General features: G+C 38.8%; 1 protein-coding gene across 1 annotated transcript in view; it reads left to right on the top strand.

The window, feature by feature from the left end:
* SLC3A2 (solute carrier family 3 member 2) overlaps positions 1-25,760 on the top strand; it is a 311,934-nt gene that overhangs the window by 149,245 nt on the left and 136,929 nt on the right. The gene's annotated exons all lie outside the window — the stretch shown is intronic.

Here is a 25,760-nt window from a genome sequence, read left to right on the forward strand (position 1 = left end):
CACTGTTTTCAGGATGATGGTCTCTGCTAGTCACAGAGGGCACAGTAGAAATTTTCTATATAATATCTGTTTACTTAATTCTAACTGTACTATCCTGCTCTTACCACAACATATTCTGTTCCAGCAAATCTGTGCCCCATCAGGAGTACTTTTGTTTCCTCTTTCTGAAAATACAAAAGCGAGGGGAGGTGGTGCTGAAATAAGGAGAAAAAGGAGGCCAGTATAATGCTCCTCTACTGAAAGCAAACCTTTCATTAAACTCACTGAAGAATTTGTCTGAGAGGGAACTGAAGGGATGACACAGAAAAAGGGCTGTTTATCTCACCATCAAATAGTTGGATGATGTTTCCCTGAGTCAATAAGAGTACATTTAAATTTGCATGCTTCCGTTTATTCAGTGCAGCACTTGAGAAATAGAAAGGAAAGAGCAAGGGAATATAACGAGTTTATTTCTTTCATTCCTTCTTTCATTAAGTCTTCTCAGATACACTTTGAAAGTCCTTAAAAAAAGACAATAGACCTCCCACTTGCTTGCTGTAATTAAGCTTTTATTTTGAAATTAAATGTAAGAATAAAGTTCAGCTTGCGTATTCTATTTGCCAATTCAGCTACTATATTTGATTTTTGAAACTGTTATGATTGAGTCATCCCACCTAATAGTGTTACAAGATACACAGGGTAATATATGTGTCCCATTAATTTTACTCTCTTGGAGGAGGATGGATATCATTAAAATGCCAGTATTACACAACAGAGATGACAAACAGCAGGCTCTGAATGGGAAAAGGATCTCTGTGGAAGTGTTATTTTCCCACAGTCCTAGAAAACATCACGCTCAGCTCCTACCACCATCACAACTAACAGGATCCCTTACATTGACAAGATTTTACCAGTTCAGTTATACTAGGTAGAGCTGTCCAATTATTCTACTTTCTTTCACACAAGAAAAAAATGATGTTGCTAATGGCCTACTGAGTCAGACAAATGCTAATGCATGTCTGAATCCAACCACAATTTCATTCTGTTTCATAATTACAGTGAGTGCAAACTACTCTATGAAGTCATTGAAGGGAGTCAACTGACAGAGGGAAGCTGGAATTTACGTCAACAAAACTCTATTCCCATCTTTTTGACAGAAGAAAGCAGAGAGGAAGGCAAGAAGATAAAAAAGGAAGTACCTGGGGAGCAGAACAGGACTCTTGGAGAGAGGGTTTTCTGTACAGTATTTTGTAACTTTTCCACAGCTCTTTCTTTCATATTTTGTCTGCCATCAAAGAACAGCTGTTTAAGAAGCTCCTTTAAAGAGTTTTCCTGATTCTTTGTTTCACTGCTTCTTGGGAAGAAAATACCGCAGTTCTGCACTTGGTCACACACAAAAATATGAAACGGCTTTGTGATGTCTGTGGCACTCTGGTAACACAAAAGGCTCAGTGCCATGTGGCAAGATAGGCATCAACTGAGGAAAACTGTGGGAACTAATCACTCTTTGAATAGGGTTGTAGGCAGTTGAACTGTGGAGTCCTATCTCATACCAAGGGCTGCAGATGTCGGGAGGTCTGGACTATTCAATCCTGTCTAGACCAATTGCAAACATGATCTACAAATGTGATAGTGAGGCCTTGCTCCTATACCAGAAAGGCAACCCAGATCATCCCATTTCCTCCATCAGAGAACTCAGAAGGGATTTAGGGAAGATTTCTGCAGTATTTGTCAAGTGCTGAATCTCCCCCTTGACATGCAAAACTTTCTAAAAATATCAGTTAGGTAAGGAAATAAGGGTCTTGTCTTATCTCCTGCTACCACAAGCCATAGAGTTTTCCAAATGACCAGCTGTTATTGAGCATCCTGGCAGGAACGGTAATAATCCAGTAAAGGACAATCAAAGTAAATAAAAACCAAATTCCCAATCAGCTGTTTCGATGGAGAATGGTAAAAGCTGCATGCTAGCAGAATGGAAAATTAAGCAGTAAGGTGTTAATTCTTTCTCATTTGTGAGACTGTTTATGAAAATATCTGAAAGACCGTGCAGGCAGTCTGCTAATCATATATGGAAGGTGCCAAGACAGGAGGAGAGTCATGCTATAACACCACCATATTCTGCCAATTGCCTAGCAGCAGCAGGAGAAGGATTCTGTTCTAAATTCCTTTCATTGACCTAAGTTAAATCCACAGTTATTAAGATGACTAATGAAAACTTACACAAGATCCGTGGTGCATTTTGAGCCCAGTCCGGCTCCTAGCTGGGGGTTGAAAGCCTGCTGATCTGCTCACCAGAAGAAGATACCCATTTCAACACACATTTCTCATTGAAACACTGCATAGAATGAGAACAGCAAGTAAATATAGCCAAAAAATCTTCACCTCTCCCTTTTCATCTTTAGCAAATAGAAAGATAGAAGCATATGGTGTAAATGTTATGAAAGAAGTGGAAAAATCAAGGCAGGCAAGTGTTAATAGGGCTACCTAGAGAGAACTGGCACTAAAAATTGGTGGATGCCTCCAGATCTCCATGGATTTAACAGAACTGCACATACTGAAGAGCGGGGTCAGATCTCACACTGAGTACACTTCAGTTCCCATCACTTGTGATAGGAAATAAAATTCTCTTCAGCATTCAACAGTCGTAGTGTACGTTGTAGCACTGAAATAAAATCATCATGTTCTGTGCAAATCTTACTTCTTGGGGTAACAGTAATCCATGCTGCTCTCAGCAGAAAGTGAAAAATCTAGCAGAAAAATACAAAACCCAATGGCAACCTCTAGCTGAGAATCTTGATTAACAATGAGGGAATACTCAAATGAACGCCTATAGCATTAGGAGTGAAAACTAATAATAAAGCAGGATGCAACACCATATGAATTATATTTCCCATTGCAGCATATCATCACTGTGACACATGATGTCTAAACTTCCAATGCTTTCAGCTTCACTTAAAATGGTGACGCAGCCACAAATCAAGGGAACTGTTGATAGATGGGAAATGCAATTGAAGCATTTCTCACGCGCACATGTACAATCTCAGTCATGAGAAAAATCTGCCTATTAGAAAATCAAAATCTCACTCCTGGCTATGACAAGGGACAGATCTAATGGGAGAAGAGGGAGGAAAAAATATTTTGGAAGTTGTTCAACATTTACTCAGTGTCTGAAGACAGAAAAGCAGGGGAGAAAAGATGGAGAAGAAGAAGAGGAAAAATGCTTGCTTCTAGAGAAGGAAATACCTAATGACATGCTATACTGTCAAAGCAAGATGAAGCCAACATGTTGCTGTTGTATGCCTGGATTGACTGTATAACCCATAACCTGCAACTGCAGAAATGGAAGGATTTCTTTCCAGTAGCTCTAGGGCCTCACTTGTCAGAGGCATATGCTGATGTTGCTAATGCTCAAAAACTGATGTATATTAGCTGCAGACATATTTGTGTCAAATCCCTTTACATTTCATGCTCTTTCTTCTTTGTCATGAAGAAATCACTACAAATGTAAGACAATTACACTTGACAAAATCTGGTAGATAAATTGCAGTAAATAGTTGAAGCTTGTGTTCTTCACTGCTCAAAGAACACACAAGAAATTACTTGCTACTAACCACTGACATTATCCCGATTTCTATTGATTTAGTCTCTAAGAGAGAAAACTAGAAGTGTCCCATAGGCTAGCCCAGACTAGCTGATAGTCAATGATGTGCAGCATTGTTTTGGGGAGGATTTAACTAAGACACACCAGACAGTGACAGAAACAGTATGGACTAGCAAGCTGAAAATGATGTTGACTGGTTTTTTTCTCCCAAATTTGCCACTGGCTCACCATGTGATAAAAGGTAAGTAAAGTTACATATGATGTAACTCACCACTGTGAAGTTCTCTGAGATGCACAGATGAAGAGCTCTGTGCTAATGATTATTATTCATCATATCCATCCAGCAGACACACCCTCCAGTGACAATGGGAACTTTCCAACCCCATCGAAATAACAAGGAAAGCCAGGTAGCATCCTGCTCTCCTGCAGGGTGAATCCCCCTGGTAAATTATACAATTTTTTTCTCCAAAGCTCTCCTCATATCTGAAGTGCTAAAACTTAACCTAGTCAATAATCAGAACAATTACCTCCAAATTTTACAGCTGAACAGTGAAATCCATTTAACCTAGGCTTGGGAAAAAGTCCAGTGTGAGCACTAATGAAAGATTACCCATAAGAATGGAGTTTTTAAAGTGCTATTTGTTTAATTATTTTTTTAATTGTATCAAACATTTGATTTTTTGCTGTAGGTTGGCAATCTGCATTAAAGGTATTTTATTGACCGAGAGAACAGTTAAAGTCAGCCCTATGACTCAGAGGCACATCTCAGGCCCACTCTTCTCCCTTGTGGACGCTGCTACTAATGCTGTGAACAAGGTGGCCTCTGTTACAGACTGCATGTTTTAAAGGGAAATTTAATGTTGGCCTGCTTTGTTTGTTTGTTTGTTTGTTTGTTTGTTTGAAGCATGAAGGTACTGTTTGTTGGGTTTTACTGAATTGCAGATGTCATCTGGCCAGCTGAGTTCGGGAGTAAAGACAAACAGGTAGAAATGTGGTTCACACCATTCTCACAATGAACAGGTAATCAGACATGCTTGTCCCCCCGCCCACCCCCTCCAGCAATTCAGGTAGACACATGACTATTTCTTCTGGCCTTGCTGTAGGGACAGAGTATAAAATGAACAACAATTTCTCCTGCTTTACAAGTATAGTTAAGGTATCTTCTGCAAAAATCACATTAAGTTTGTGTTCTGTAATTACAGGCTTTTAAAACCCTAATTAGCAAAGATCTAATTTATCCATCAGGATGTATCAGTCATTGGCCAGGCAATCCTTGAGATTTGAATATACTCCTATTTGAAAAAACTCCTGAAGTACTGTATATAGTTGGCAAACTGTAATTTCAGGTTTGAAACATATAGCACAGACATTAAATTCCCCTCGGAACTCATATCATATATTTATACAAAACTAATACCTGGAAGTTAGACTAAATTTAAAAAGAGAACAAAAAGCTCTTAAATGTAACAATAGCTATCAGCAAAAATATTTAAGAAAATGAGCATTTATTGATTTGATCTTTGCTACCAGTTTATGTAAATTTACCTAGCACCATCTGATGAAAGGCAGTAAAAAAATTACTTCTTGGGAAAAAAAAAATTAGCACACATGAAAGAAGAACCTCATTCAGCAGAAAGTTAACTCTTCTTAAGGCAGAAGTATCTGTAATCTTTTTGTCTTCCTTTAAATGTAATTCTGAGCTGCCTTCATAGTTACACAACTTGTCAAGTCCTATCAACTTATCAAACTCATCAAAAGAATGGCCAATGGACTTTCACTGGAGAAGCATGAATAACTCCTAGGCACCACATTTTATGAAAGCATGCCCCTTTCCTTGCTCTGGTGCTGGCACTTTTCTAACCCTGCAATAACACCCCAGTCAAGACGGGTGTCTGCCCAGCACAGCTGCCTGAATCAGCTTACCCTGGGGTCAAGAGAGCCCTGCGCTGCCCAGGGAGAGCACGGGACATCAGCTGCCCGTGCAACACGGACGGTGGGATCTCAGCAATCTACGCTTAGGTCAGTGCTTCCACAGCAGAGTTCATGCCCAAGTGGGCAGGTAGTATTCCTGCAGTTGTCAGTCAGGACAGAGTAAATTTCACCTGAGGAAAATATGCTGATTCAGAAAAGCGGTAATTTCTGCTCAGAACCAGATGCTGTTAGGAACAACTCAGTGAATGGGAGAGAGCAAGGCAAGGCTACCACAATACGTGCTTTATAACTTTGTTTCTTGTGAATAAAATTAGTACAAAAGCGAAACAGAAAATCCAGGATTGCTTCAAATCAGAAAAGGGTTAACTGCATTTGGTTCCCCCATCCTAGAATCCACAGCAATAGTGGAAGGCAACGAAGCTCAAACAAGGTCAAACGAACAGGGTTAAGCAATGCATCACTGGCTGGAGCCAGTCATAGAGTGTTCATTTCTAACCTCCAGCAGATTACTGAGGTGTAACTGAAAGAACTGTCAGTCTGTGGCTTTTACAGAATATGATGACTGCTATTAATACCGTACTTCAGGTAACTTAGTTGTCAGGATGTGATGAGAGTATTCAGAAGGCCTATAGTATCACACTGCAAAAATGCAGTACAAGATTTATCAAGATAATCGTGTAGCCTGACAATATCAAAGACACTTGATGGTAACCAGCAGTTTACTGGATTTCTCTTATAGATCTCAACCCTCCTCCCACCACCAGATAAGCCAGTGGGCTAACGAGTATTGTATTAATTTCGAAGGAGCACTCTCACCATCTCTGCCAATAGCCATACTAATATGGACAGACTTTGAAAATTACCCTCTGCAACCTCTATTAGCAGTAAAGATGACAGACCTCGAAAGGGAGGAGGGATAAGTAGCATGAGCAGTACAGCGTGGTGGAAGGGGAAGAATTCCTCTCTCTGGTATTCAGAAAGTGCCAGTCCTCCGAATAACTGTCTAGAAATAAAACATCAGCCACAAATGCAGCTCATACCATGACTGTCTGCTGCAAATCCAGACACCTCATGTATTAGGCCCAGCAGACAGTTTGGTCAGGAAGGCAAAGAACCACAGGACCAAATAAGGGAATTAAAACAGACTAGAACATTTTAAAGCTGTTATTTAAGATTCACGTTCAAATAAAGTAATTATTTACTAACTCCATCAGACATCTGCCACTGATGGAGCTCTCCCACAATATTTGTAACGCTCGGTAAAATATTCTTCTAGTCTGATAGCTGTAAATACTAAGTACCTGAGTGCAGAGTTTAACTATATTTTCCCCTTAATTCTGCTGGGAATCGTAGTTTCAATAAAACCCCACATGATGTTTTGCAGTCTTTACAGCTTTTGTCTCAACAAGGTTAAGGGCATGTTGAGGAAGAAGATAAAATCAGTCTCCCACCTCAGCAGAGGACTGATGTTTTCCGTCCAGCCTGCAGTACTAGAACAAGAGAAAATGTTTGCTCTTTTTCTGACTGCACCCAGATTAGAAGAAAGGTGAACAGTTATCTTTCATGCACCAACACATCATCCAGGCTGAACTGTTATAACACTATTGAATTGTGTTTAGTGTGTTTAGTGCTTATTAAAGTTGCAGTCATATGAATACCTGCACACCAGAAATAATGCCCAGTGAAAAGAGATATGCCATATTGTGCAGAAAATAACACATATACTTTACACGTGTTCTAACTGGCTTAACACTGTCATCTGCTTCTTCATTTTTCTAAAGGAATATAGATTACCTGAAGACATTGGTTTTCAGATATCTCAGTCTCAGGCCAAGGAGCACCCTATTAACTCTCTGTGTAGTTGATTACAGCTTGGTTTCTAGCATCCTTTCATGTCTTGGTGAGTCTCTTGGAATTGAATGAGGGCTGAATATTGCCCTGTCCTCTTCCCATGGCAGTGACAGTTCACACTAGCACTTTTCTCTGTGGTTTCTCTGGCGACTAATAACACCTCAGCCCAAGCTGCAGACTTGCCTTGAGTAAGGGCAGTAATTGGGTCTTTTTCTGCTACACATGTGCTTTCTTAGAAAATCAACCCAGGAACAGGAAAACTCAGAATGATTGGCTTAAACATTTCTTATTCTGTCTCTTCCTGATCTCTAAAATTTAATCTCACTGCTCACTACTGGTTTTGTTGTGGAACAAACTTGTCATGCAGTGCAAAGGGGAGACACCAAAAACCAGCTGTTTCTCTAGAGTTCATTAAGTAGTAGAAGTGCAAGATCTCTTATTTTTCCTTTTTTCTTTTTTCTTTTTTTTTTTTTAAGATTTATATTTTCTGCTACAGGCAGGTGAAAAGTTCACCTCTCATCACCCACACAGTGGCAGTATTGCTGCCTTCTCCTTGTTATTTCTATGCCTTTTCATTGCACCATTATCTCTACTCATTGAAAACGCTTTCTCCACACCGCCCAGTGCAGCCATGCAATTTTCATAATCGTTGCTTTTTCACTGAATAGCTTTATCTGTGGCAATTTTTAGTAAAAACTAGTGAGAAGAGAAAAGATATTTATCATGTCTTCAGGAAACATTAGCATGTAGGAACCACACCTGCTAATTCAGCTATTTCTTGTTTCAGGAAAAGGAAAAAGGTGGCAACTTGGACTAATGAAAAGGGTTAAATCGGCAGTGTCAGCACAATTAAAATATCCACCACTCGTTGTTTCCTTTACTAGTTCCAATTAGAGGATTGTGTCCTGAGGCGAGCTGGTAACCTGGAATCAAGCCTGTCCCCCAAAATGACTGCAAGCACCATTCACTGGTGCTGAAGCCAGTCAAACCAGAGCAAAACAAACTACCCCTGAGCTTCACTGAAACCAGAATAATTTCCTTTTGCATTAGCACTTCACAACGGATGGGTCACTGGATGCAGAAAAAATAGCAGTGAGTCCTCTTACTTGCAACTCCTCAAGGGTGGAGCAACCACACCAGGAGGGTGAACACACAGGCCTGCTACCTCCAGCCTGCAGGCCACCTCGGCCTGCTGTCCATCCTAAGAGACTTGCACACGTGACTTCACCCACATGACTCTCAACACCGATAACCTGCACCCTTTTGCAGTACTGTTCTTTGAAAACAAATCCCAATTTATTTATAATATAATTAAAATAATCATCAGGGGAACTAAGTGGAATTAGAAATAGGTGACAGGTTGAAAAGAGAAGTCTAGGTTAAACCTCTTTTGTACATGCACTAGCGTATGGCCAGTTCTGCTATCTCAGGAGTGTTTTGTTTTGTTTTTGTGAATAAACAACCAGGGACACACCTGAAAGAAGGTAGTCTACCTTTTTCAACTCTAAGATGATGCTGATGACTCTCCTCTATTTCTGTTTGTCTGTGGAGCTTAGAAGTCATATAGCAGGGTGATCTCACCACAAACTTTGTGTAAAGCAGCTCTGACCAGCCTTGTCTGCGACACCAACCAGTTACTATGATTTAAGCTTGCTGATTAGCAGTACGATCATCTTAGCAAACAGTGAAGCATATCCAGTATCTATGCCATGAAGATGCCTATTAAGAAATTATTTCCTGTAGCTCTTTTAACTGAAGTTAAAGGGAAAAGATCTCTCCTTGCCCCAAAATATGTTTCTTTCTTGAATGCTGATCCAACCCAGAAGCCGAGCACAATGAGAGAACACAGCAAGTAGATAGAAGCCTCTTTAGTGTGGAATTTTTGCCTCTGGTCATACCTTTCAATGCATTTCTCCCCAGTGCAAAGTCTTTGCCAGTACTTCTGACATCCAGTTACATCTGGAAATCTTTTGAGTGGTCAAGTTTTACATTATCATCTAAGCCACATTTAGCTGATATTTCAAAAGGCTGTTCAATATCAAGAATCAAAGAGATTTCACTATAAAAAAATCTCAACATTCAGGTCACTATGCAGAGCAGACACTTTGCTACAAAAGGTATAAAAAAGAAACAGTAAAAGACCTAAATTATCATTTGCAGATGTCTGAATCTCCCTATTCCTTATTGTCTTGGTTTCAGCTGGGATAAAGTTAATTTTCTGTCTTGTAGCTGGTATAGGGCTGTGGTTTGGATTTAGTATGAAAATAATGCTGATAACACACTGATGGATTTAGCTGTTGCTAGGTGGTTGTAGTGTCTACACTAAGTCAAGGACTTTTCAGCTTCCCACGCCCTGCCAGGTGCACAAGAAGCTGGGAGAGCTCAGCCAGGACAGCTGAGCCAGACTGGCCAAAGGGACATTCCCCACCATATAACATCATGATCCATTTATAACTGGGGAAGCTAGCCAGGAGATGGGATTGCTGCTTGGAAACAGACTGGGCATTGGGTTTGTTTTTTTTTTGTTCCATGGGTGGTGAGCAATTGCATTTGTGCATCAGTTGTTGTTGTTGTTATTGTTAATATCATCATCATCATTATCTTCTTTTGTTATCCTATTAAACCATCTTTATCTCAGCCCATGAGTGCTGGGGTTTTTTTCCATTCTCCTCCCCATCCCACTGGGGGGAAGAGGGGTGAGTGAGTGACTGCATGGTGCTTACTTACCAGCTGGGGTTAAACCGCAGCACTTATATAAGCTTACATGCTGAATGTACTTCTTTTTGTTCTTCTAATTCTACTTGGCCTATCGTCATGCCCATTCAAAGATCTGATATATGCAATTAACAATATTTTTATTTCTTTGGTATCAAGCTATCATAATATTATAACTCAATGCACTGAAGATCTAGCTAACAGATTTAGTTAACAATTTACCCACAAATTTCAGCTACTTCCAGCACTCCAGAGTATCAGTGCAGAATTATTTAAGTAAATTAATTTAACTTTTCATTTATCAAAGTATTTGTTTGGGATTGATTCATGCAACAATCACTTGTTCTTATGACGAGTATTTTAAAATTAAGCAACTTGGTTGTCCTGGTTCTGGCAAGGATAGAGTAAAACCTACATTTTGGTTATTTGACTAGCAAATGTCTATTTTCATTGCTAGGATTATTCAGCAAAAGAATTATTTTGGACTATGAATTGTCTAGTCCTTGGCCATAAAACGGAAGAGTGAGTAAAAACACAAGTTTAAGAATATATGGCAGGTTTTATTTAGTAAGCCCCCAAATTTTCACATTAAACTAAAAAGGTAATCTTTTTTCCTAGCTTTGTGAGCTCCTAAAGAGCAAAGTCACTCTGTTCCCATTTGTTCAGAACAGGAGTTATAGCCAAATGTGACCACAGCACAAGCTGTTCAGCTGTCTACACATAAAACTGAGAAAAGTCACCTTTGCATACATTCCCTCAATGAATGGTGTATTTTCTAATGTGTACTGTATCATTTTAAAGGCCTGAGGTAACCCAGTCATGACAAAATAAAGAGTTCAACCAGTAAGCAAGAAATCCCCATGCCTGGCAGTAGAGGTGACCGACACCAATGGAATACCAAGTGCCTTTGGAAGGTAATGATGGTACAATTTCCAGGTAGACAAATACAACCCTTTGGATCACACTATGTCATGCCTAATGAAATGAGCTGGTGCTGCTCGTGGGACCCACCACAGGAGCAGCAGCAGACAGGTAGGGCTGCCCAGTGGGGTAGTGAGTGCTCCCTCAGCTGCACTCCTCCGGTGAGACATGGAGGCACCTAGCTACCAGTGCTGCTGTTCTTATGGTTTCCTCAGAGTTTCAGCGCCTTAGCTTCTGTCACCGACGTTCAGCTCACATCAGCACAGCACTTGGCAAGCGTGTTGTTCCTTCTGGGCTGGGCACTGTTGCATTTACACCTGTTCCCTGGAGGGAAGGTTTTCTTCCTGGAGCTACCCTGCCATGGAGGGCAGACCTGGGTTCTCACACTGCTGAGACGAGGGTCCAGCACACTTCCAGGCTCTCTGCAGGGATGCCATGAGACCCACCCTCCAGATTCCCTGGGACTGAAAGTCATTGCTTAAAAATGTGGATATAAAATTCCCAAGGACTGAGGTGAGAAACTCCCTTGCCTTGATCCCAGACACTTTTACTTAAAATAAAGACAGTTCTTACTGGCAAAGGTCTGCAACTTGAGCTCCTGTGTTGGTGGGACTATTTTGGACAGAGCACTTGAATAAAGCACGCTCCTACATCCACCATGTGAACGACTTACCTGGCCTGCAGGGGTAAGCTTAAGAAAGGCCAAATCCAGGTATAATAAACATAGATATCCAAAAAGTAAACCTCATTTTCAAATGAACTGCACTAATAATTACCACAGAACTACATAATTCATGGTATTGCTAATGACTTGCTGAGATTTTCACCTATATCTTAACAATGTTATTATAGAACAGTTTAATGGAGGTGAAAAAGTTATCATCTTTGAAAGATGCTGTGGTGTCTAAGGAAATCAGCTAAACCAGAAGACTCTCTGTACCAAGCAGATCAATCTCATGTTTTTCTTATTATTCTTTTATAAGAATAGTTACAGTTATTTTTCAGTCAAGGTTTATATATGCTACTTTTCCACTAACATGTAAATCAGCTTTTACTATATATGAGTAAAGTGTAGGTAAATCCACACAGCTAGGTGTAAACAGCATATTGCCTATCTTCTCTATAAGATGCAAGCAAGGAGTAATACTTTGAAATAAAGCCTAAAGTGTATAGGTTTTACAGCTTATAGGTATTAGAAGAGAAAACTCAATAACCAAAATTCACAACCTTTTCAAGTCCTAGTTTAATTTCCAGCTGTCATCAACCTCGTCCCATATCTGAGTGGGAAACAGAAATAGACATTGAAAATAATTTTTGAATATTTTAATTGATTGTGAGTGGAAGTTATGAAATATAAGATATAAATATAATAATTGTTTTGGTGTATATTTTTTCTTTCGTGTGCAGAGTATTGTTCAGTTCCTTTTTCTTATATTTAAATCTTTCAGGCTTCAAGTGAGCAGCTCCCCACCGTCACCAGAAACTTGAATAGTAAACCAATAAAATTGGCAAAACAAAGTGAACAGTGGGACTGGTTATTTGGCGTTGTAAAGCTGATTCAGTTAAAGTTGTTTTCATTCTTTTTACTGGGGAAGTTTCACTTAGATCTGAAAGTAGACAGAGGTTCTTCCTGGTAAAATCCAGATCACACACAACGAAAAAGGGAGAAAGCCTTACACACTTTTCTTTCCATTTTATAGTAATTTTAATCTACTTTAAAATGTACTGAAAAGCACTGGGAGGCCCTGCAATCCTTTTGTTCCCTCAAACCGTCTGTTTCAGCTTCAGCCCTAGCCACGGTGTCTGCTGTTTGAAGCCTTTGAAGTATCTACAGATTGGGCTGACACTGCCCTCAGCAACTCAAGGGAGGAACCAGTGGTTTGAAGGAGAAAAAAACTCTGCTCACAGCCAAGTTTTGACTTATCCGTCAGCTTTGGTCCAATCCAAAGCTACTTCAAAAGGCTTCAAAGTGCAGACACAGTGGCTGGAACTGAAGTTGACTTTGGAGATTTTAGGATCCAGGACTCAATAACATTTTCCAAAATTAAATTGTAAATGGATTAATATGAAGTCATATAATTAAATATATACTCCAACTCCTTTTATATCCCTCTGCAATCTACTGATAAAATGTGGAGAGAAGATAGAAATTTGACAACCAACAATTGTTTAATTGTGTTTCAGCTTAATTTAATAATCTCTGTTCTATCTGTGAAACAACATGAAAGGTTATTAAAAGATAACTGCTTGCCTCAGGTGCTGAGTAAAGCTGGCCTTGTGCCCCGCTGCTGAGCTCAAGGTGAGTCACTGCTTTCTCATATTGCTGCACACAGATCCTTAATGTATTTAAAACCTACATTCAGATTTAGTAATACCTCTGGCTCATGATTCCACTCATATTTTTTCACTACCAGAATATACAGCAGTGTTTTAAAACATTTCATCAAAATATACTAATTTAAGTAAATCTAATAAATGCATAATCCTAAGGTCTTCTTACTAAACTTCAGTGGCATTCTTAAGGCCAGACATTTCCCCAGAAACTCTTTTTTTTCGGAGAGGAGAACAAGCATGAGAACAGGGTGTTTTGGGGAAGGTCACTTTGGATGCCTGTTGAATCTCTGTTCTGCCCGATCCACAGCAAGAACTTGAACTCTGAAGTCGTACCCCAACAAAGCACCGTAGCCCATTAAGTCAGTGGAGAAGAGCAAATTCTCTCTCTGTGTCTGCTTATTTGAAGCTGCTGCTCCTTACATTAAGCAAATAATTATTTCTTTTTCCAGGAAAAGGGAAGCTGATTCTGCATTAAAATAGCTCTGTAAAATGTGGGAAGGTCCTTTAGTATTTCTCTGTTCCTGTGACTGTACACTTTTTGTACAAGGTGAAACTAGTTCAGGAAGAGAGATGAAAAACTCAGTCTGGGATACTGCAAAACTTGCTGATTAGTCAGTCTTCTGAAATGCATGAGCAAGTAGATGTCTCAGGTGGGTGGATCCAGGGGCAAGAAAAGAACTCTGCCTTGGTCTCCAACGTTTTTGTCACCTCTCAGAGCCTGACTACCCTACAGACTGGCAAAGAGGAACTCAGCTCTCGGTTGTGTCGTTCAGGCACAGAAGCTGTCTAGCTGTGGAAAAACATGAAGATGCGTGCTGGCTTCACTGCTTTTTACTGCCTGTGGGTTTTGCTGAGCCGTGGGGCACCCAGATGCTGCTGGGACCTGCTCTATGGGTTTTGCCCACCTTGGCTGCTGTGAAGAGAAGCAGTAAGAGGTGTTCCAGATTATTTTTGGTTTAGTGAGGTAGCCAAACCTAGATAATTCTTGCAAAACTTGCTGAAGAGCTGGAATATGTTTGCTCTTAGAAGTGTTTTTCTCACTTCTCATCAAAAAGGTTTTTGTCATAGGCATAGAAGTTATTTAGAGAACTCTCAGTTATTATTATCCAAGTCTGGAAAAATCTGGTACAGAAGGGAAACAGCCAAAGGGTGGCCTTCTTGGCACTGACATGCCTCTCATCAGGGAAGGACGACTGTTATATGAAAGAACCCAGCCAGTTCAATTCACATGGTATAGTCTAAGGTTGTAATCCAAGACATATAATGCATTTCAAAACAGCTGTGGGAGCATGTTCGTACATTGCAAAAGGAAAAGTTTATTTATTTATAACACACTGGGAATCATGGCTGGTGATCTGTAATCAGTCTAATCCTTGACATCAACATTTGTGGTTAAATGGATTAATGCAACTGTCTAATTAGATAAAGCATTGTAGAATTCCCTTCAGGTACACAATTGTTAATTAAGCAGACTACTGTCATTTAATTTTCCACACATAGCTACTTCCTGTAGCACCGAACATTTCCACTGATACATGGTCATGCTTAATACCACTTGGAAATTTAAGGAAAGAGCTTAGAGCAGGAAGCAGACGTAAATGCCTCATGTAGCTGAAAATTAATTCAGATAAGTAGGACAAAATCACCCTTACATGGCTAGCTGTCCAACCAAATGAGTGAAATTTGTGCCGATTTCTTTAAATCCCAATTGTGAACACATGATCTCCTTCTCTTTCTTTGTGAGAAAGATGTTGACTTGTGCCTTTGTGCTTTTCAGTCTGCAGGTGCACCTATAGCCTCTCTACGAGTATTTTAATAAAACAGTCAATACACCAATATGCTGAGCAATTTCCGTACTGTACTGAGTCTGGCTAGGATGGAGTTAATTTTCTTCACAGCAGCGCGCATGGTGCTGTGCTTTGCATTTGTGGATAAAACAGTGTTGATAACACGCTAATGTTTTTGCTATGGCTAAGCAATGCTTGCACAACATTAAGGGCTTCTCTCCAAGCACCTGCATTCCCAAAGGCCAGTAGACTGGGGATGGATCAAAGGTTGGAAGGGGACATGGCTGGGACAGCCGACCAAAACTGACCAAAAGGGTATTCTGAGTTTCTTTTCTGACTTTGGCATGGAAAAATGGAAGGTTAAGAAAACCTTGGATATTTCCGAATTAAGTCTTTTTGTCCAGATAATACCTTGAAATTTTTAAATGCTAGGCTGAAGAAAGAGTTGCTCTTTCCTACTGCTTTCTGAAGGCAGAGGTTTGGGTATATCCCTCTAAAAGAAAGAGATTAGTTGGATTTCTTTATGATTTTGCTGCCCCAAAGCAGAGAATGAAGAAACTGTCACTACCTGAATTTTTGTGTTATATTGGTAAAAGAGATAAGAGTGTGGAGAGAAATGAAAAAAACAAAGATGCAACTGAATTAAGTTAGAAAAGCAGAAACTCAAAACCACCCTGAACAGTAGATAACTGTCTCAATTTTTAGAATTCTTTTCAGCTAGAAATCAGGAATACCTCCTTGGTATTTCTAAACTCTTTTAAAGGTAGCCATCAAACTAATTTTAAATTTAAGGAATCTTGTCATCATAAAAAGTCTTATTTCATGTTAACTTTTGTATTCACATTTAAAACATAAGGATTAGAGAAAGGCAAATATTCAATGACTCAGCCCTCCTTCAGGAACTAATACATGGAAAACTAAACTTTAGTGAAAATACCGGTTCTAGACGTATTTGGAGGCAAAGGAAAGACATGGCTTAAAGACTATCCTTTTGTTTTAATTGGAACATCACTTTTAGCCATAAATTAAATCTTGAACCAGAATCACCTTACTGCAGATAGTTATTTTTCATGCAAATACGACTAGATCCAGACATTTGCTCATGTAAAGTAGATGAGATATTTTCCTTTTTGTATTTGTTCTCTCCTACCAAATGAAGTTTCTTCTCTCAGATACAGAACAACTTTTCTAAACTGTACTTTTTGAGACAGAGGAGTATATCTTGAGAACAATCCAATAAGTATCACTGCTGAGTTTTCTGGGGTCAAACCCAAAATTATTTCCAAATAGTACACGACTCTTACGGCAATGAAAAGTTTGACCAAGATACAGAAACACATAAATGAAAGAGAAATAACATGATCTGATACTGCTCTATACGAGACTTTACCTTGTAGGTAGTTATAATTGTAGCTTTAAATAACAAAAGGAGAAGATAAACCTATATTCTTCAGTATCTAGCATCTCATTATCCTAGCTCTACACCAGTCTGTTTCTAAAACATGTTGCAAAGCACCTACACAAGAATAAAAGGAAAAAGGAATAGAAAAATAAAATAGGAAAAGGAGAGTCTTCAGGGTACAAGAGTCTTTTAACTATGCCTCAACTTGTTTCAGACTCTGAATAAAGTACCACATTTTGTAGGATAGCCATGAATAAAGAAGTTATTTTATCTGAACAATCAGTTTAAAATTGTTTCACATCCTGCAACTTGTAAGCACTTTTACTTATTGTTTAGTTTGCATGTCCCATGATTTTTAAAAACTGCCTTTTGTTCCCTGCAGGTAGATCATACCAAACAGTAGGCAGAAATATCCATTGCCCTACAGCTAATAAAAGTCAAAGTATGTTCTAATTAAGAAGTTAAGATGACTCATAATATAATCCACAGTATTCCTAAATGATGGGATCAAATGTGGATAACGTTTTCAGAGCAAGATGTATGTAGAGATTGTAGCCCTAGAGGAGGTTAAGAGCCAAGAGCTCTATGATTTACCAAATGGATTTGTACCGTTTACAGTCTGGTTAGAACTCTTCTCACTAACTTTTGGAGATGTAATACGTTCTTTCTCATAAGCACTTCATAACTTTCATTAGCTTTTGTTAACTACCAAGAAAATGCTTCTTTGCTGGATATCCTTCTAGTTAATTACCCTTTTAAGCCAACATTCTTTGCTTTCAGTTAAATTTCAGCTGTGTTTTGTTGAAGTCCAAGGGAGAATAAAATTACAGAGTGAAACAAGGACATGGCACAGAATCATTAAAAAATTCTTTTTCCCGTGAATTCAGAAGGGACTTGAGGAGGAAGACCATTTTATTTTGCTTTCAGCAGGTTGCTCAAATTCAGTTCGATCCAGAATGAAATTGTAAGATGGACTGAAGAAACCAAGATTTGTTTTCATATTATAGCCATTATTAACTTATTGGAAACAAGGTTTAGAAATCACAAATTAAAATCAGACTGGTCCAGTGTACTACAATTCACAAATAGGTTAATTCAATGTAAGATTAAACAAATATCTATATATGCTTAGAATAAAAAGTTAAAAATTGGGGGGTGGGGGTGGATGGTGGGGGAGGTAGTTGTATTAGAACAAATATTTCTAAATGTATTTAACACAAGTATTTTCAACAAAGCTTGTTAACACAAGCTTTTCAACAAAATGCTAAAAAGTACCACAAAGGGAAAAAAAGCAGTATTTTTTTCTGCTGGTGAAAATACTGTTGTCCCCAAAGTGGGATCGTTTACCCGGTGTGCACTACTTTCTTCATCTCACATTATCTTGAAATATTCTATTTGACCTTGGGGACCTGTTTGGAGAGACAAGACTTCCTTTAAAATTTTTAGCTGAAGGTAGGTCAGAGGATACAAATAAAGAAGCATCTGAGCAAACTAATCTTAATAATGCTGAAGTCAGCATACTTTTTGAGAGATGCTAGTGCCATCATTTGGCAAGTAATGGGGAGAGCATTTGAGTGTATTTGTTTCCTCTTCACAAGCCTGAAAGAGTCTCTAGTGTTAGCAGTAGATAGATGCTAGCACCATGAATGATGAAAAACACAAGATATAGCAAAACTTGTTTGAGCATTTATATTTATACATTATTTATAGGAACCTATTTAGATTACATTAAGCCTCAGGCTCCTTTATGGGCTCAGATGAACAGTTGGAAAACAGAAGTTCTGGTCTCAGCTCTGTCTGACCTAGAGGTGTCTTTCAACTCTCTGCATCAATATTGCTCTTCCTGATTTACTTTGGATTGTCACATCCCTGAGGCAAGGACTGTCTTTGATTTCTGTGCATGTAAACAGTTGCTAACACAGAGCAGTTTCAGGCTCAACTGAATTGTTAAAGGTTATGTTATGTATTTACAGGTGTGTCTGTAACCAAAAACTTAATTCAATTTCTGTTGAGCCTTATCAGTTTTACAAACTTTCAATTCCTCCTAATTTCCACTATTTGTTGGCCGTTTTGTTGATTGCTCTCCCAAATCTTGGTTAGGAATTTCAAAGAGGCCCACTCTCTTTTCACATTCTCCTTGAAAACATAAGCAGTATAACAACTCTTTCTCTTTCTCCAGAAATTCAAAGGCTATCTGCAGCTGGATATAAATCTCAAATATTTTACATTGTCTGGAGCAAAAGATGACAGAGCAAAAGTCGAGTCTCAGGTAAATGTAACAGAACTGTGGGTAAGCATCAGCAGGTATGAGAGATTTATAGACATGTATTTGATGGATACTTCAGGTAAAGACAAAATCATGTAGACTGTGTTGAAATATCTGGGAATTTTTTCAGGTAATATCTGCATTTGAGTCACACTTGATGAAAAATGGGATGTAAACATCTCATTAAGTATTTTTTAAGCATAAGCAGAGCAAAAGCTCCTATAAGGACTTAGAAAGGACAAATGAAGGCTTTATAATTATCACAGGTTTTTTTGCTGTTAACACATCACTCAATCTGCCAGTTAAACTTTAGAAGCCAGGGACCTTATAATATGGAGAGGGAACATTGCTAATCTGTGATCCCGTGTTCCTACACCTCTAGCTTTGGAAAAAAAGAAACCAAACACTAGATTAACTTGCAATGGGACAGCTATATTTCATGAGCAGTGTAAAAAGCAAGCCTTAAAAGATTAAGGCTTTTAAAAAAATCTCATGAGAATTGGCAGTGCTGTGAAACCAGTATTATGTTACTGCTTTTTCACTTTTTCCCACTTCCTCTCAGACTTCATTCAGCTTTCGATGTATAGTGTACTGAGCAGTATACAACGACCAGGAAGAAATGGTCCTGCTACAGATCATTGTGCAGAACATGTGTTGGCAGAGGCAGGTAAATTCCCTTTCCCCTGAAACTCCTGGGGGAAAGAAAGAAAAAAAGGAAAGGGGAAAAAAAGAAGAAAAATAAAAGAAAAAAAAGAAAAAGCTATATGGAGAAATTCCAAGGGAAGTGAGATGAAGGAGTTTGGTAATATATCCCACCACAATACTGAGGAGGAACACACACCAGTGTAACAAGGCTTCTATAAAAAAAAGTCAAAGGGATCCTGTTTCATGAACTCTCTTTCCAAACATGAAAAAGCTGACTCCTTCTGATAAATAAGATAGAAAGGGAGAACTGAGAAAAGTGCATTTTTCAGCCACATAGTATATGTAGCTTGTACACAAGCATTGTTGTACCATATGCAAGTCTACTGCCATATCTCATGACCAAAGAATTAGGGGCCTGGAAGTCAGTTAAAAGACTTTGCTAATCCTGCTACTAATGCTGTTGCCACTATTGAGTAAGTCAAACTGAGAGAACGTTATGAGAAAACATAGAAGGAGTTATCTGTGGTTTAAAGTGAGAGGAGAAAATGCCATCTAAAATCTCAAGTATCTCTCACTTAGTCTTGGAGGGTCTTGGTACAGAGGACTCACTGCAGATAAACATTTAGGTTATGAAACTAAGTACAACCTTCTTAAAAGCCCAGAAGTTGGACATGGCTTGAAATTCCTGAGAGAAAACTCACATACAGAGGAAAACCAAACTACCTTGAAAAAGCTTTTCATTAATAACCAACAGCTATACTAGTTACAAATGAGATGTGTGGCAAATGATACTGCTTGCATGTAATATTTCCTAATCTCATAAATTCAGCACAAGCCTAATCGCCCATTGTTATACAGCCTGTGAGCTTTTTAGACAAACAATATTAAAAATTGTTGTTTGTCTGTCCTGGTTTCAGCTGAGATGATAGAGTTAACTTTCTTCCTAGTAGCTAGTATGGGGCTGTGTTTTGGATTTGTGCTGGAAGGAGTGTTGATAACATAGAGATGTTTTTGTTATATAGAGATGTTGTTGTTCTTGTTGAGCAGTGCTTACACAGAGCCAAGGCCTTTCCTGTTTCTGACACTGCCCTGCCAGCGGGATGGCTGGGGGTGCACAAGGAGTTGGGAGGGGACACAGACAGGACAGGTGACCCAAACTGATCAAAGGGATATTCCATACTATATGACATCATGCTCAGCTTATAAGGGGCTTGAGGAAGAGGAACGAAGGGGTGGGGGGTGGGGGGAGGCAGGGAGTGGTGGTGGCGTTCAGAGCAATGGCGTTTGTCTTCCCAAGTAACCATTACACGTGATGGAGCCCTGCTGTCCTGGAGACGGCTGAACACCTGCCTGCCCATGGGAAGTGATGAATGAATTCCTTGCTTTGCTTTGCTTGTGTGTCTGGCTTTTGCTTTATGTATTAAACTGTCTTTATACCCATCCATGAGTTTTCTCACCTTCACTCTTCTGATTCCCTCCCCTATCCGGCTAGGGGGAGTGAGCGAGCGGCTGCATGGGGCTCAGCTGCTGGCTGGGGTAAAACCACGACACAACATTGTCTCAGAATCACTTGATATGTAGAGGACAGACAGGTTTTTTTGGAGTAACGAGAGTGATGCATGTAACCAATACTTCACCATTAATACTTGTACTAATATACACAAGTGACTTTAACTTATGTCAGTTTAGGGAAGAAAAAAATTAAAAAGTTAGTTTTGTTCCATGTAGCACGTACAGAGTCTTCAAAGTATGATGTAATATATGCTAGAGTTGACCTCAGCCCAAGTGTCCAATTCATCATTCAGGGGACAACAATTTAGATACTAGGATCAATTTCTATTCCCTTCCTTGAATTCTGTGAATTTAATAACTGAGGGTTGAAGGCACAGAAGTATCAGGGCTTGAATGCATCGATGCTTTCTGATACTTCCTAAACACAATTCATATTAAGCGACTTCAATTTTTTTCAATCCCAACAACAGTAATTATTTTTAATAAGAAGATTAATATTTTACCAAAAAGATTTCTATGCACTTCTTCTAGATATAAAGGGTATATTCACTTCCCACAACTAACCAATAAACCATGCACAATTTGATTTCATTTGTATAGACAGAAACACTAGTCCTTATAATGAAGTCCAGTATCACACAAAAAAATTGCATAGATGCACATTAAACTGCAATAGGTTTAAAGTGCCTGGTACTAAAGCATATCGGTAACCAAATGTTACCAAAAGTATTTAGCTCACACAATAAATGTTTAGCATACATCTCAGATAATGAATTCAACTTGACATTCGATTGATAATTTCACAGAAAACCTTTTTTTTACCAGCCACTCACTGTGTTGGGGTATTGGTATCTTTATTTATTTATTTATAAATCTTTATAACAAAAACATTGAAAAGCTTCTTTGTCCTGACTGTTTATTTCCTGCCCACCAAAAAAAAATCAACACAGGCTCATGGGTGGGCTCTGCAGACAATATCACATGCACCTGAGGCAAAGTACTTTATTTACAGAAATGTAAAGCATTTAAGGGTTTAAAGATGTTCGGGCTGAGGTATGACATAACAATAATATGACACATTGAAACTCACTAGAGAATTAGACAAGCTAAGAGATAACAGGAACAGCCACTATAAACTGCTCAGTTGTGTCTTGACAGTACAGTTCTAATTAGGTAACCCAGGAAGATAGAAAGCTACCTTTTCAAATCTGTGCCATAATTTTTTAATAGTTTGGAACATGTTGTCAAGTTACATGTCTTGGAGAAATTTCTTGCCATGCAACTTTGAGAATGAACACATTTGTTAGGAAATATAGATTTGTAATCTGAAAAATGTACACTTGCTTTACCATGCTTAAAAGCCAAAGCCAACATGTAGAAAACTTGTTTAAACTGATTCCAAAATGCACATTTATACATTTTGACAAACAACTTGTGTAATAAGTCAAAAAACCTACACCACCTCTGCATCACTGCTTAAAAATCTAAAAAGAGAAAGTTTTGCTGTTCAGTGACAGCCGCAGGTAGCCTTAGCTATCACAGAAAAATAGTTCTGACTCTGTCAAACTGGAAAATGAAGAAAAATTCATTTGCAATTTCTGTCTGCCACTGAACTCCTTTCAGCAACTGGATCAGTGGCTGAAGTACGTGTGGGTGGTAGGAAAACCAGTGAACTCATGCATGACCAAGGCCAAAGGCAATGGTACTCCACAAAAAGGAACTAGCACATCCTTGGGTGTTCTGTAGCAGACAGAGTGGCTCAACTGCTGCATTGTATCACAGGCTGTTGATTTGCTATCTGTTCAGAAAGAATATTCCCATCACCTTGAGGACAGACATACCGAAAAAAGTCATATGGAATAACCAGTTTTCATGGAAACTGACATTTTTAAGCAGGACTTTGAATATAAATGTAATAAAATATTAGGCATAGCATGTAGTGTTCAAACTATGACAATACTGTTTCTTTTCACTTGGAGTTGGATTTCAAACTGAGTCCTGCAATATATCATAATCTGTTTGAACAGTTCAATTTTAAGCACTGCCATCAGTTGGATATGACCTTCCTGCAAACAAGCTGCAAATTATTTATAGCTGTGTAAAATTAAAAACATAAAATACATCAAACTTGCAAAGTTCCTGAGAGCATTATGTGCATGCTATTGTGTTTCTTCACTTCTATAAGTTAATGTAATAATCAAGAGAACTCATTGGAAAATTGGATAGGTCAACTGATTGATAGTTTATCAGCTGTGTATTTGTGAATAGTATAAGCACATAGTTATGGATGGGTTCCACATAAATCCTACACCACTTGCAAAAATATTATGAACAAATATTCTGTACTGTGTAGATGGAGACAGAGAAAACAAAGCTGAAACAAAGCCAGAAGGACAATATAACCTATCCAAATAAAATCAATGATAGCAAAATGAATCAAAGAAAGAGAAGAGAAAGGAAAATAAGATGATATTCTCTAAGGTTTGCAAAACTCACATTATACAATAAAAAGAGAAAGGAAACATTGCCAAAAGGACAAATAATTAATGAACTTTTAGAAATTACAACTTAATTCTGAAGTTATTCAGTAATGGAGGTGGTTGATTGTTTTTTCAGAGAAATTAATCTGAAGGACAGAAGTAGGAATTGAGAGGTTCCTTATGAAAATGAACAGCAATCGTTTAAGATGCCCAGAATGTAAATGACTGGAAGACATGGGAAAACAACATTAAGAGTCTGAGCTAATGCACCGTGATATAAGAAGGAACTCAGATGAACTGCAGTTAAACAAAAAATGAGTGTGCTTTTATGAAACATCAATTTATCTTTACCTCCTAAGGCCTCCACATAAATCCTCTCCCTGCACATAAAGACCAGCCTTGCCAGTTTCAGATTTTAAGAGTCATGTTTGGTTTGGTGAGTCAGCTGATAACTGATCTGATAAAACAGGGAGAAATGCGAAGTTCCTGAAAAAAGATGCATTTGGATGGATTCACAGGAAATTTTCCTTTGTTAAGGGTTTTTTTGTGAAGTACAAGAAAGGTAATGCTGGAGAAGGGAGATAGTCGTTACATATGAGCACACAGCAAAATAACCACATAAAATTTAGACTTACTAAATTCAGTAAAGTTGCAATAAAACAACACATTAAACTACCACTGTAAATTCAGCTGATGTTAGCAGAGCTGTGCTAGGAACAAATTTGGCCTAGTATATTTAATATGTAAAGGACACAAATATGATGTATCAAAAATGGGGGCATTATTCCTGGAAGAAAGATCATTTTATCCCTCAAAAAAAAAAAAAGTGAAATATTTTCTACACTCAGTCTGAGGTTTTATTTGATTTCAGCCAGATACTGGATTCCTTTTTTTTCATACATCATTGTTAAAGTCCACTGTAAGAGACACCTTGCAAGAATAGTCCATGTAATTTGTTTATGACATCCATTCAAAATCAGATATCTTGCAAATGCTGCAAAGCAGAAATCCTTGAATGGTTCATAATATCATAATTTCCTACCTATAAGTAAACCTAATATTTCATCCATGTATTTTTATTCCTAAGCACAAAACTTAAATAATCAAATAAAAATTTACTTCTACAATGACACCAACAGATGCCACAATCTAATGTAATTTTCCTAATGAGAAATTCAGTATATTGTGTCTTTAGAGAACAAAGATAATATTCAAACCACCTCTATTTACTGTGTAGATCTATCTGATTACATTAAGCTAAATTAAATGGACTTTGCATGGAAGAAAAGATGGAAAAAAATTAGTCAAACCAAAGAAGGTGAAATAATTAAAAGCTGAAGAACGGTGATTAAGATCCTTATGGGAAAGATGTTATTTTTAGATGTCATCCAGAGGTTGCAAAAGGTATTTTCCAATGCCATGATCCAAAGAAAATGAAACATGTATTTCTTGAGAAACAAACTGAGATGGCAGGAGAAAAAAGTTCAATGGGCATCCAGTGATACCATGAGCTATTTGGGATACAACCTGGTAGCTAAGCTCAGTCATGGTATATGGTGACACTTCTGGGTAAGACCCAATTTTATATACTTTTACACAGAATCACAGAATGACAGGGGTTGGAAGGGACCTCTGGAGATCATCTAGTCCAACCCCCCTTCCTAAAGCAGGATCACCTAGAGCAGGTTGCACAGGATCACATCTGGGCAGGTTTTGAATATCTCCAGAGAAGGAGACTACACAACCTCTCTGGGCAGCCTGTTCCAGTGCTCAGCCACTCTCACAGTGAAGGGTTCCATCATGTTCAGATGGAACTTCTGGGGTTCCAGTTTGTGCCCATTGCCCCTTGTCCTGTTGCTGGGCACCACTGAAAAGAGTCTGGCCCCATCCTCTTGACATCCACCCTTTAGATATTTATAAGCATTGATGAGATCCCCTCTCAGCCTTCTCTTCTCCAGGCTAAACAGACCCAGCTCTCTCAGCCTTTCCTCATACGAGAGATGCTCCAGGCCCCTAATCATCCTTGTAGCCCTCCGCTGGACTCTCTTCAGTAGCTCCTTGTCTTTCTTGAACTGGGGAGCCCAGAACTGGACACAGAACTCCAGATGTGCCCTCACGAGGGCAGAGTAGAAGGGGAAGAGAACCTCCCTCAACTTGCTGGCCACGGTCTTCTTAGTGCACCCCAGGATACCAGTGGCCTTCTTGGCCATGAGGGCACATTGCTGGCTCATGGAGAGCTTGTTGTCCACCAGGACTCCCAGGTCCTTCTCTGCAGCGCTGCTTCCCAGCAGATCAGCCCCTAACCTGTACTGCAGCTTGGGGTTATACCTCCCTA

This window comes from Balearica regulorum, chromosome Z (genome assembly GCF_011004875.1).
Source record: "Balearica regulorum gibbericeps isolate bBalReg1 chromosome Z, bBalReg1.pri, whole genome shotgun sequence".
In the NCBI taxonomy this organism is placed as follows: Eukaryota; Metazoa; Chordata; class Aves; order Gruiformes; family Gruidae; genus Balearica; species Balearica regulorum.